This window comes from Amblyraja radiata, chromosome 4, assembly GCF_010909765.2.
Source record: "Amblyraja radiata isolate CabotCenter1 chromosome 4, sAmbRad1.1.pri, whole genome shotgun sequence".
NCBI lineage: Eukaryota > Metazoa > Chordata > Chondrichthyes > Rajiformes > Rajidae > Amblyraja > Amblyraja radiata.
This window is the reverse complement of record NC_045959.1, coordinates 65,664,180-65,676,439: the sequence shown is the minus strand read 5'-3', so window position 1 is coordinate 65,676,439 and position 12,260 is coordinate 65,664,180. Positions and strand designations below refer to the sequence as shown.

Sequence of the window (12,260 nt, the reverse complement as noted above, 5' to 3'; positions counted from 1 at the left end):
TGAGACCGCGGCTTCACTATGTTAAATACATAGGCCCCGCGATCGGAGCACCTTTTCCCGGTAAGTTATCGCAGGCAGCTCCGAGATTAGTTGATTAAGACTTATTACTCTACAACAAACTGGCATTAGTGAAAATGTTTAATTTACCTTGTTATTGATACATATAGTTTAGGCCCTCAACTTCATGAATGAGTGAATAAGTGAATGAGTGAATGAATGAATGAGTGAGTGAGTGAATGAATGAGTGAATGAGTGAGTGAGTGAGTGAGTGAGTGAGTGAGTGAGTGAGTGAGTGAGTGAGTGAGTGAGTGAGTGAGTGAGTGAGTGAGTGAGTGAGTGAGTGAAGGAAGGAATGAATGAATGAAGGAATGAATGAATGAGTGAGTGAGTGAATGAATGAATGAAGGAATGAATGAGTGAGTGAATGAGTGAATGTACAGCCTCCAAATCTCATTTTTTCACATTATAAAGGGTGCAATTAAATTAATTAAAGTCCATACAGATTAATTTTCATAAATTCAGACTTTAGATCTTACCTTTCAGTTTGAGTTGATTCACAAAGTTTCACAACTTTGTGTTGCAGCATCTCAGAAGGGACTTTGCTTTCAAGACTTTCTTCCACTTCTATCCACTTAGCTGCACATTTTTCAGACTTCTTAATGCTTTTCTCACTAAATTCAATTACCCTGCTCCAAGTTTCCACGACAAAGAACCTTCATCGGAATCTCCAGTAAAACAGGCATCAGTGAAGCCCTCTCAGCTATGATGTGTGCTAACCAGAAACAAAGAGCGTGATTGGCCAACTGGCAGACAACTCAATGTTAAACGTGCTTTGATTGGACGGTTTTTCTCTAATTTAATAAAAAAAAATGTGCAATTCTTGTTCATGACGAGTTTCAGGGGTGATTTATATAATTCTTTTACACAATATGTGAAAATGTCATGTAGTTCTGTGACTTGGGTTACGAAACACTGGAATAAAGCTCCTCGGCCCACAGCCTAATAGCTAGGGGTAAATGTAAGCAAAATATGCTAATGATTGCACAAAACCGAGGGATCACCACCAACAACTGCAGATGTAAACAAATAACTTTTGGGGCAGAGGGACATGTCCTGAAAGAGGGCAGGCCACACGCAGCGCCATCTGTGGCCGCCCAGTGAACTTCAAACATGCACTCATAATTTTGTGTGGATTATAGGACTTGCCAGATCATCAGTTGCCAGAAAATCGGGTGTTGACCTACATTAATATTTCAACTAATTTTTTTTTTTTTCTTTTAATATGTTAAATAGTTTTAATTCTTTAATTTATTTCCAATAGTCTTTGACTCTGAAGGTCAGGACTTAACCACTGCCAAAGTTTTATTTATCTGATTCATGGGCAATGCCAAGCCACACAATGGCATTGTGCCACATGCTGGCATGCAGTAGCTCACCATATCAGACCTCTCAGCATGGTGATGTTGAGGCATCTGCTAAAGGTAACTTTTTATTGTACTATACTGTATATCAACAGGTTCTGGCATCTATTAATTGGGATGACCTTGAGCTTAGTGAATAGATAGTTTGCATCTCTCTGGGTCTTCAATCCCAATGACTTCAAGACACTTATTTAAGATGGACCTCTGACTCATTTCTTCCCCTTTTACATTATCGGCCAAAGTCAAATTTGCCATCAAAGATAGACACAAAATTCTGGAGTAACTCAGCGGGACAGGCAACATCTGTGGAGGGAAGAGTGAAGGGGCTGTCCCACTTGGGCGACCTAATTGCGAGTTGTCTGACTCCCAACCAAAGATCCTATAGCGGAGAATCTTTGCTGCCGACCTTTCTGGCCACCCATGGGGGGGCATTCGGGACAGCACCGGAGAGCCCGCCGGGTCGATTGTGGCTGCGGATGAAGCGCAGGTCTGTGCCACGTCTGCCTCCTCCAATCACCGCACTCTATCCTCAGTCCCACCCCCCCCCTCCTCCCTGCTCCAATCATCGCGCTGAATCATCATGTCCCGCCCCCATTGCCTGCTGACCGACGTCTCTCTCGATCATCAATCCCACCCCCACTGTCTCGCGGAAAGCGGAGATTTCACCGGGTTTTAAAATCCGGATTACAAAAACTTGGGGGGGGTGTCTCCCACCTCTCAAAACATGGGGGGGGGGGGGGGTTTCCGCCCCTGCGTTAGTCCAATGTGCCCAGTTCCATCTCTAAACTATACCTGTAACCTAAACCAATCGAGGAAGAATTGCAAAGGCTTGTAACGATGAGCTTTCTATTTATGGGGAACATTTGTACAAATTCATAATGAGAGACAGAGCCTTCATATTTTCCTACCATACACAGGATGTAAAATTAGCAATTTATTTACCTCAGTGACAGTAAAGTAAAAGTAGAAAACACCCATAATAATGTTTTTTTTCTACTTATATTTCATAATTTTACGTATGGAAATGCTCACATTTTCTGTGCCTCTAAACATGTTGCCATTTCCATTATGTATGATATTACAGAACTGCATTAACAGTCAATTAAACAATGCACAGAATTACAAGCACTCTGCTTTCAAGTTTACCCAATGGCCTCTGGCATTAATGGGATTAGTGGTGTTTAAAATCACTTCTGATGAAGCAGAAAATAAGCAGTTTATAATTACAGAAATTGGCTTTCTTCCAAGCCTCCTCTGGATTAGTTCAGTCGAAAGGCTCTGTGCATTTTTAAAGTAATCTTTTAAAATAGGCCCTCCAATTTGACCATCTTTACTTTGATACTTTTTATTATTTTGTTTTGCAGCAATGCTTTCTAATGTTTTTGTGTAATATTTTTCACTGGTCTTATTTTGCATCTTACAGCCAAGAATGTGGGGATCTGGCCTAGTATCAATATTCATCCAACTAATTAGTTTAGTTTACAGTTTAGTTCGGAAATACAGCGCAGAACCAGGTCCTTCGGCTCATGGAGTCCGCGATGACCAGCAATCCCCGCACACTAACACTATCCTGCACACACACCAGGGACAATTTACTATTTTACCAAGCCAATTAGCCTACAAACCTGTAAGTCTTTGGAGTGTGGGAGGAAATTGTAGCACCCGGAGAAAACCCATGCAGGTCACAGGGAGAATATACAAATTCCATACAGACAGCACCCGTAGTCAGGATCGACCCCAGGTCCCTGGTGCTCTACCTCTGTGCCACCATGCTGCCCTCGGCTCTACTTACTCCAGGAAAGTTAACAATGACTCTCCCCTCTGTTTTGCCTCTCTCCATTGAGCCAGCCTTAGAAATTGATTGGACCAGAGCTGTGGCTATGGTAGGGCTTTAATCAACTGGCACTCTCCACGCTATGTTTGACGGATATCTGTATAACGATGAAAAGTCAGATCAGCAGGGAATGAATATTGATTATCATGCAACACCAATGCAAGATTTCACATTTATCACAAAGATAGTTTTGGTTTCTGGTTAGTAGATGATTCACACAAGGGGCATATCCTGGAGCAGGAGCAGAACATCAGTTCAAATTATTTATCTCCTGAATATTATGTATCCCTTATTATGATTCAGGCACTGTGAATCTGACATAATGTAAGATTTTCTTTTCAATACAGAAAAGGAAATTACACCATCTCTCCCAGCTTCACCAGTCTCCTCTCAATCCTGCCAAATTGATGAACGATGCCATTAACAATGTACTAAAGCAGCATTTATCTACACGCTGGATTCCTCCAGCAGCTTGTTATTTTGCTCCAACTTCCAGCATCTGTGTTCCCTTGTGATTCCATTTAACTTTCAGGAACTTGCTGTTGATTCTCAACTGATGGGTTGCCAGGGCTTTTTAGCAGCAGGCGTTACAATCTTAGTGTAAATATTAATGAGAGGGCTGCAATCCAGAAGTAAGGTAAGATCATTAATGGCACAACATCAAGGCATCATTTAACTGGGGAGTCCAAGTGAAAGCAAAGTCAATGTCAAAGGGGACACAAGCGTTTATACTGCATGAATTCAACAAAGCACAAGGATGATTGAATTTGAAGGACGGAGATTTCAGTCCAAAGCATTAATGCAAAAATTCCCTCACCCCGGCCATCTTCATCTGCTTCTTCAATGATCTTCAATCGTTCTTAGAGCCAGAAGGGTAGGTGTTGGTTGAGAAAGGCGCAGTGTTCATTTCTGCACATCATTCCTCGGGAACAAAGCAGTCCTTGCAGCAAAATCTTGACAACAACCAGGCATTATACAATAAGTGGGTGGTAGTTCCTGGCAGTGATCATCACTACCAGAGAGCATAATCATATCCCCTTTACACTAATCAGTATTACTGTAGCTGAATCCCTACCAGCAACATCCAAGACTTAATCACCACTGACTAGTAGCTCAACTAGATTGGATAAATAAATGTCATGATGCCAAGAATGGGTCAAAGGTTGAATATTCAGTGGTGGGTGCTGGCGCTGTAAGGCAGCAACTCTACCGCTGTGCCACCATGCTGCCTTCTGCTCTACTTACTCACATCTCTTGATGCCCCAAAGCCTTTCCATATCCAATAAAGCTGCCTACTAGATTGGTCTCCTTGCCGCCATTTTAATCATATGCTCCCGACATCACCAGTTGACCACAAAGTGAACGGCAAGCAAAACAGCCACATGGGAACTGTAAAGAAGAAGCTGCTCCTGAACCTGGACTCGACAGTTTACAGGCTCCTTTACCTTCTTCATGATGGCAGAAGTGAAATGAGTATGTGACCAGGGTAGTGTGGGTCGCAGGTGATGCTGGCTGCCTTTTTGAGGCAGCGACTCTTGTAGATCCCTTCGATGTTGGGGAGATCAGTACCCCAGTTGGACTGGGCAGTATTCACCACTTTTTGCAATCTTGTTGGTGCTCACTGTTAGGGTAGAGAGTAGCATCAGCAGTCAGGTCGTTAATGGGGGTCATGCTGGAGGTTGGTAAGTGGTTGGCAGCAAAGGCTGACAGATTGGTGGTTGTGACTGCACGGGAGAGAGAGGGATAGACAGAGATTGTACAGGCCATTTCATGACACAGGGAGTGAGTGTAGGGGGCCTAAAGGAGAGCTGTTACATTGCGTCAATATGTTATTTAAAGGGGCAGTTACCCAGTGCCAAACTTAGACAGGTGTTCTATAATGTAACCCTGAGATTAGGCCATAAATGTACATTGAAAGACATGTTTGCATCTTAATAGCCATCATAATCCAAGCGCCTCACATCTGTTAATTATAATTATTTTGTACCTTTGGTATATACCTGGGTTCCTCCATTTTTTTTAGCTTTTCAAGAACAGAAGAATTGGAGAAAGTGTTGGCCATCTAACTCTATTCATTTTGACTGCTTTTATTATTGTAATTGAATTGTGCAATGCACATAAATCTGACACTGGGTAATCCAGTTTCCAGCCTTGGGAGTTTACAGCCTGTACCTTATCTTTTTTATCCATTACCGATTCCCTTAAGCTTATTTGTTGGTGTGTATTGGAATTACACTCACCTGTGTTGTTTAAGTCATGGCCCAGATTTGCAATGTTACAGCAAGTAAGGATGATGTTAGTTATGTATTTTAATAACCTCTGCCTGTAATGTTTGTAATTGTTTGTGCAATGGGTGGATTTTAATTTTGAATATTTTTTGTTTGCTCATTTCATTTTTAATTGATTTGAATGTTTCTGAATAACTAAGGCTTTCTGAAGTATTGCAAAACCATGACAGCTTTGACTGAAATCAAGAATAGGGCTGAAGGTTAGGAAGGGAGATGTGTGCATTTTTCCTGCCAGTGTATGGGATTTTGCCGGCTGGACTTATTCCAGCCCTCTCATGTGATCCACTACATCGATTATTCTGCATTTCCCCGCTCAGCATCAGAAGATTGTTGGTCAGTAACATTACCTCCCCAGATACTAAGATAGGTGGTGTTGTGGATAATGAAGTAGTTTTTTCAAAGTCTACAGAGAGATTTAAGCCATTTGGAAGAGTGGGCTGAAAGATGGCAGATGGAATTTAATGCTGATAAGTGTGGTGCTACATCTTGGCAGGGCAAATCAAAATAGGACGTACATGGTAAATGGTAGCGAATTGAGGAATGCAGTTGAACAGAGGGATCTAGGAATAACTGTGCATAGTTCCCTGAAGGTGGAATCTCATGTAGATAGGGTGGTAAAGAAAGCTTTTGGTGTGCTGGCCTTTATAAATCAGAGCATTGAGTATAGAAGTTGGGATGTAATGTTAAAATTGTACAAGGCATTGGTGAGGCCAATTCTGGAGTATGGTGTACAATTTTGGTCGCCAAATTGCAGGAAAGATGTCAACAAAATAGAGGGAGTACAGAGGAGATTTACTAGAATGTTGCCTGGGTTTCAGCAACTAATTTACAGAGAAAGGTTGAACAAGTTAGGTCTTTATTCTTTGGAGCGCAGAAGGTTAAGGGGGGACTTGATAGAGGTCTTTAAAATGATGAGAGGGATAGACAGAGTTGACGTGGATAAGCTTTTTCTATTGAGAGTAGGGAAGATTCAAACAAGAGGACATGATTTGAGAATTAAGGGACAGAAGTTTAGGGGTAACATGAGGGGGAACTACTTTACTCAGAGAGTGGTAGCTGTGTGGAATGAGCTTCCAGTGGAAGTGGTGGAGGCAGGTTCGATTTTATAATTTAAAAATAAATTGGATAGGTATATGGACGGGAAAGGAATGGAGGGTTATGGTCTGAGTGCAGGTAGATGGGACTAGGGGAGAATAAGTGTTCGGCACGGACTAGAAGGGCCGAGATGGCCTGTTTCCGTGCTGTAATTGTTATATGGTTATATGGTTATGTAGATTTGGTAAATACCCTGCAATAGGACTAATCCTAGATAGGTTCTGAAGTAAAATCTGGGCCAGGAAGCCATGTAACACATTTCTGAGAAGTTTCACTTCTGTTACTTTGTTCAGGGAATTCATTAATATTTAGAGGAGAGCATGCAAATGAATCAATGGTCGAAGTATCACTATCACGCAGCATAATTTAAAACCCATCTGTTGCAGGAAATGTGTTTATATTTGTGATGGAACTGTAATATTTTGCACTTTTACTATGTTCATAAGCTATCAAGATCTACAGCAGACCTAAAAATTGTTAAGGAAGGGGAGGAGGTGGTAGATGTGAGAAGACTTGAGGAGGAAAGAGAAGGGTGGGGTAGCGGTCCGATGCATAGTGGGTGTTTTCTGAGATGAGTTCTGAAGGTAGAGATAAAAGCAAAGATTTAAGTTCATTTCAAAGTCCATCCCAGAAGAGTCATTGACCTAAGTCTACAATTCTCTCTCTGAACATGTTTTGTGGGATGTAAAATATTTTTGACGTTTTCCGTTTTTTGTGTAACGGGTGTGTAATGTCAGACAACTCCAACTCCAGACAATCCATGAGCAAAGGGCTGTAGTGGACGGGTTAGAAGATTTGTGATGGATGTGTGGATGGAGAATCCCTCTGAGGGATCTGAAAGTTACAGATGAAAGATGTGGAGCAACCAGACTGGGAAAGCATACAGGATATGGGAGTAACTTAGAGTTTGTACTAAAGTCAATATAGATAGTGTTGGAGAACACACGAAAGAGATTAAAAACCATCCCAGAGTTTGGTTTTATAAGATAGCAGCACAAATTGGCCACATTATATTATGATGGACGAGATTCAGGGTGTGAAGCTCAGTTCAAGGCTGCAGAGGTTGAAAATATTACTTTTGTTTAAAATAATAAATGATTCAAAGATACTTCATTGTCACATTAACCTATGTGCAGTGAGATTTCTTAGAAACATTCTTAAGGCACAGGATCAGAGTTAGATCATAATCACCCCTGTCCTCCCTTTGAATAAAAACTATGGTTGATTTGATTGTTGATCTGAACGCCATTTTCTTGCCTGATCTCCATAAACCAATATTTCAGATATCGACCTAGCTTTGAATATGTTCAATGACACATCCAAAGCACGTTGTGGCAGACAATTTGAGACATTTATAACCCTCTGAGAGAAGACATTTAGATTTCTGTCTTAAATGAGTCAACAATCCTGTTGAAAGCACCCCTAGTTCTAGACACTGTGTCTAGGTGTATATCTGAATGACAATAAAGTTTTCATTCATTCATTCATTCATTCATTCATTCCTGTACCAGGGCCAACATCCGTGAAGGCACTTTTCTATCAAATTTGATCTTATATTTCAATAAGCAATGGATGTGATGGGAGAAATAGTTTCCTTCTGTGCTGCGTTGCTGTTTATCTTTAATAAAATTACATTATTTACCCAGAGACTATGAATCCAGTCTAATGAAGATTTCTTCATAAAACAATTCCTACATCTCAGGATTTATCTAGCATAAGATCATAAGACATAGGAGCAGAATTAGGCCTTTTGGCCCATCAAGTCGATGCCATTCAATCATGGCTGGTCTATCACTCCCTCCTAAACCCATTCTCCTGCTTTTTCCCTATAACCTCTGACACCCGTACTAATCAAGAATCTATCTATCTCTGCTTTAAAGATATCCACTGACTTGGCCTTTTGTGGCAAAGAATTCCATAAATTCACCACCCTCTGACTAAAGTAATTCCTCCTCAACTTCATCCTAAAAGAACGTCCTTTAATTCTGGGGCTATGCCCTCTAGTCCTAGACTCTCCCACTAGTGGAAACATACTCTCCACATCCACTCTATCCAAGCCGTTCACTATTCTGTACGTTTCAATGAGGTCCCCCCTCATTCTTCTAAACTCCAGCGAGTACAAGTCCAGTGCCGTCAAATGCTCATCGTATGTTAAATGATAGCAAAACATGAGAGGCACATCCTTCCTTAAATAAATTCCCTCAGCAGTCATCAGAACTCTAGATATGCTCTCACGGAAGTGCTAAACAAGTGAAGCATGTCCACTTGGGTAGTCCACCTCTCTTGCAACACGAGGCTATATTCCATGTGGCTTAATAATTAAGTGTGTTTCTGCATAGTGATTTTCTGTGAAAACACTCCAGAACCTAAACAGGAGCATTCATTCATCTTACACAATTTGAGTAACAGGCTTTTCTATTCTCCTCCACCTATTAACTTTAAAGTCTCTATGTATCCATGCAGACTCCATGGCCTCCTCACAACATCCTCTCCCATTTACACTTGTGTTGTCAACAAAATGACAACAACAGGACATCCCAAAGCACTTTACAGCTAATGAAGGACTTCTCAGGTTTAGTCAATGTGGTAATATAAGAGATGCAGCAGTTAGTTTGCATATAGCAAGTTCCCACGATCTGCAATGTGATAATGATCAGATGAATGCACAGCTTTCTGACTCTGAAGTGAAAAAGCTGTCAGCCTACCTTGGCTGACGCTGTTTAAATGTGCAGACACTAAGACTGAGTATGAATACGTATCCTGGGGGAGTGAATCACCAGCCGAGGTGGGAGCACAGCTCTATGTCTGTTGTTGATGAATTCTAACAAACAAAACTCCTCCATAACTTGTGGCTCTCAATAAGGATTCTGAGGGTCTGCCTCTACTTGCAGCAAGCCATAGTTTCCAGTGCTTGCTTGCGATATGTGAACAACCTTGCTATCAGTGAGAACTCTAGGGAAACCATGTAACAGACTCCTGTCTATTCAGCTTTTATGTTTATGGGTAGGAAGGAACGGCAGATGCCGATCCATACCGAAGACATACCATAGACATAGAATGCTGGAGTAACTCAATGGGACAGGCAGCATCTCTGGAGAGACAGAATGGGTGATGTTTCGGGTCGAGACCCTTCTTCAGACACTTCTGAACTTCAGACTTCTTCAGAAGAAATTGAAACGTCACCCATTTCTTCGCTCCAGAGATGCTGCCTGTCCCGCTGAGTTACTCCCGCATTTTGTGTCTATTTCTGTTTATGGGTGCAGGTCAGGCAGCATCTGGCAGAGATAGATTCAAAGTGCTGGGGTAACTCAACGGGTCAGGCAACATCTCTGGAGAAAATGGATGGGTGATGATTCGTGTCAGGATCCTTCTTCAGACTGAAGGTGAGGACTAAAGACATAGAAGAGGACATGCTTGAATCAGAATTACTGGAACTGAGAAGGCCAAGAGGGTGACAATGAAGAGGGATATACAGTATAGCATAGTGAGAACCCTTCCCCTATCTATAAACACAAGGCACAGGTATAAAGTAAGGCAGGAGGAATTATTTTCAGGCTGGGGTTAGTTGAATTCTGGAATGCACTGCCAAAGGGGTTGGTGGAGGCAGGTATTCTCATAATACTCAAGAAGTATTTAGATAAACATTTGAAACATCCCAGTTTAGAAGGCTGCAGGCCTTTAGTAGAAAATGGGATTAGTGTGGGTTGTCATGGACACGGTGGGATGAAGAGCTAATTTCATGCTGTTTGACTCGATGACTATGAATTGCACTGTTCAAACTCATTCCAATGCAACTGTTTAAAGAGCCTGGATATAGCTACTGGGGAATGTCTGAAGAGAACTACTTAAGGTTCTCTAGAAAAGCAGCTGTGCCTTTTGATGCAACCTGAGTTTAGGATAAACCTCACCACCAGCCATGTATATTATCCTTTATTGTTGCCATAGTGTGATTATTTATGTGGGAGCCATATATTGCTCATAGAGTGGACATTATCTCTGTTGATCGGATGAGTGGATAATGCTATTGTGGATATAAAGAATTAGAACTGCCAGTAAAATGTTGCAATGAAATACAAAAGGTTTTGGCAGAAGTGGACCCTGCACTTGACTCCAACATCAATCTCAGAGCATGCACCTAAGTAACATTGCCATGATTTAAATTGCATATTGAGCTTTCCATTTTAAATGCAAAGTCAAAAATATGTTGGCACTTAAGGCACAAGCAGCTTTTAAATATTTGGTGAGATTTTTTCCAATCAGTACTATTTCACTCTGCTTTTCACTTCACCATTGTTATGTAGTGGCAGAGAGAAGTTAAGGAATGATCAGTAATGTAGGCTAGGTGACTCTCTGAGCTCCTGCAGAAAGCAACACATACGGGAGTGAAGAAGAGATTTATGAGTCATCACTCCAATGATACTTGGTCGGGCATTTAAAACATTTCTTGTGAGCTTCCTCAAATGGATCAGTCAAATGCTCAGAGAGCATGCCCTGTTCATAAATTCATATATTCATGTGATCAGAGCAGAATTAGGCCATTCAGCCCATCAAGTCTACTCTGCCATTCAACCATGGCTGATCTCATTCTCTCCCCTAACCCCCTTCTCCGCACAACCCCGGACACCCGTACTAATCAAGAATCTATCTCTGCCTTAAAAATGTCCATTGACCTGGCTTCCACAGCCTTCTGTGGCAATGAATTCCACAGATTCACCACACACTGATTAAATAAATTCCTCCTGTTCTGAACTCTGGTAATATGTTTCAGCCAAAGTGGTAGGAGGTGCTCTGTAATCCCCATGTAGGCTGGAGAGTTAGGCTGCAACCTCTCCCAGAGGTATAGGGGCAGGATGGGGATAGGATGTCTTTTGAATGAGGTAAGGTTGACAACATTCAGTATCTGACCATATTAGTGAATGGTGTCGCTCAGATATTAGCCACTTGTTGCTACCAGGCATCTCATGAACTGCACCTCAGCTAGGCATGAGACTGAAAATGGATTGCAAGTTATATTTTTTCATTTGATTTATAATCAAGGCATTATAAACATTTTGACCACTTTTTATTTTAAAATTACCTTTTAGATTTCTTCATATCCATATTAATATTCAGCAGTTCACGTCTCAATAGCACATATGACTCATATATTCCCTGATCATTTGCAATGATGCTCTCACCTCAAACTATACCAACTTAAATACGAGGAGCTAAAATGAGAGATAACCTGTTTTTCCACAGCTCCTTGGAGATTAGTTACTGATCATGGACTGAAGGGTCTGTTCCTTTTCTGTATAGAACAATACAGCACAGGATCAGCCCCTTCAACCCACAATTTGCGTGGCGAACATGAACTAATTAAGCAAATCACCTATGCCTGCATATGATCCATATCCCTTATTTCCTACACGTCGACGTGCCTATCTAAAAGCCTCTTACTGTATCTGCCTCCACCACCATCTCTAGCAGTGCATTCCAGGCACCCACCTGTGTAAAACATCTGTCTAGCATGTCTCCTTTAAACATGGCCCCTTTCTCCTGACAGCTATGGCCTCTAATGTTTGATATTTCCACTCTGGGGAAAACGTTTCTGACTCTATGTTTGCCTCTCATATGTTTATATAT

At 41.5% G+C, this 12,260-nt stretch overlaps 1 protein-coding gene across 1 annotated transcript in view; it reads left to right on the top strand.

The window, feature by feature from the left end:
• Positions 1–12,260, top strand: part of kcnq3 (potassium voltage-gated channel subfamily Q member 3) — a 333,849-nt gene that overhangs the window by 279,248 nt on the left and 42,341 nt on the right. The window lies entirely within an intron of this gene.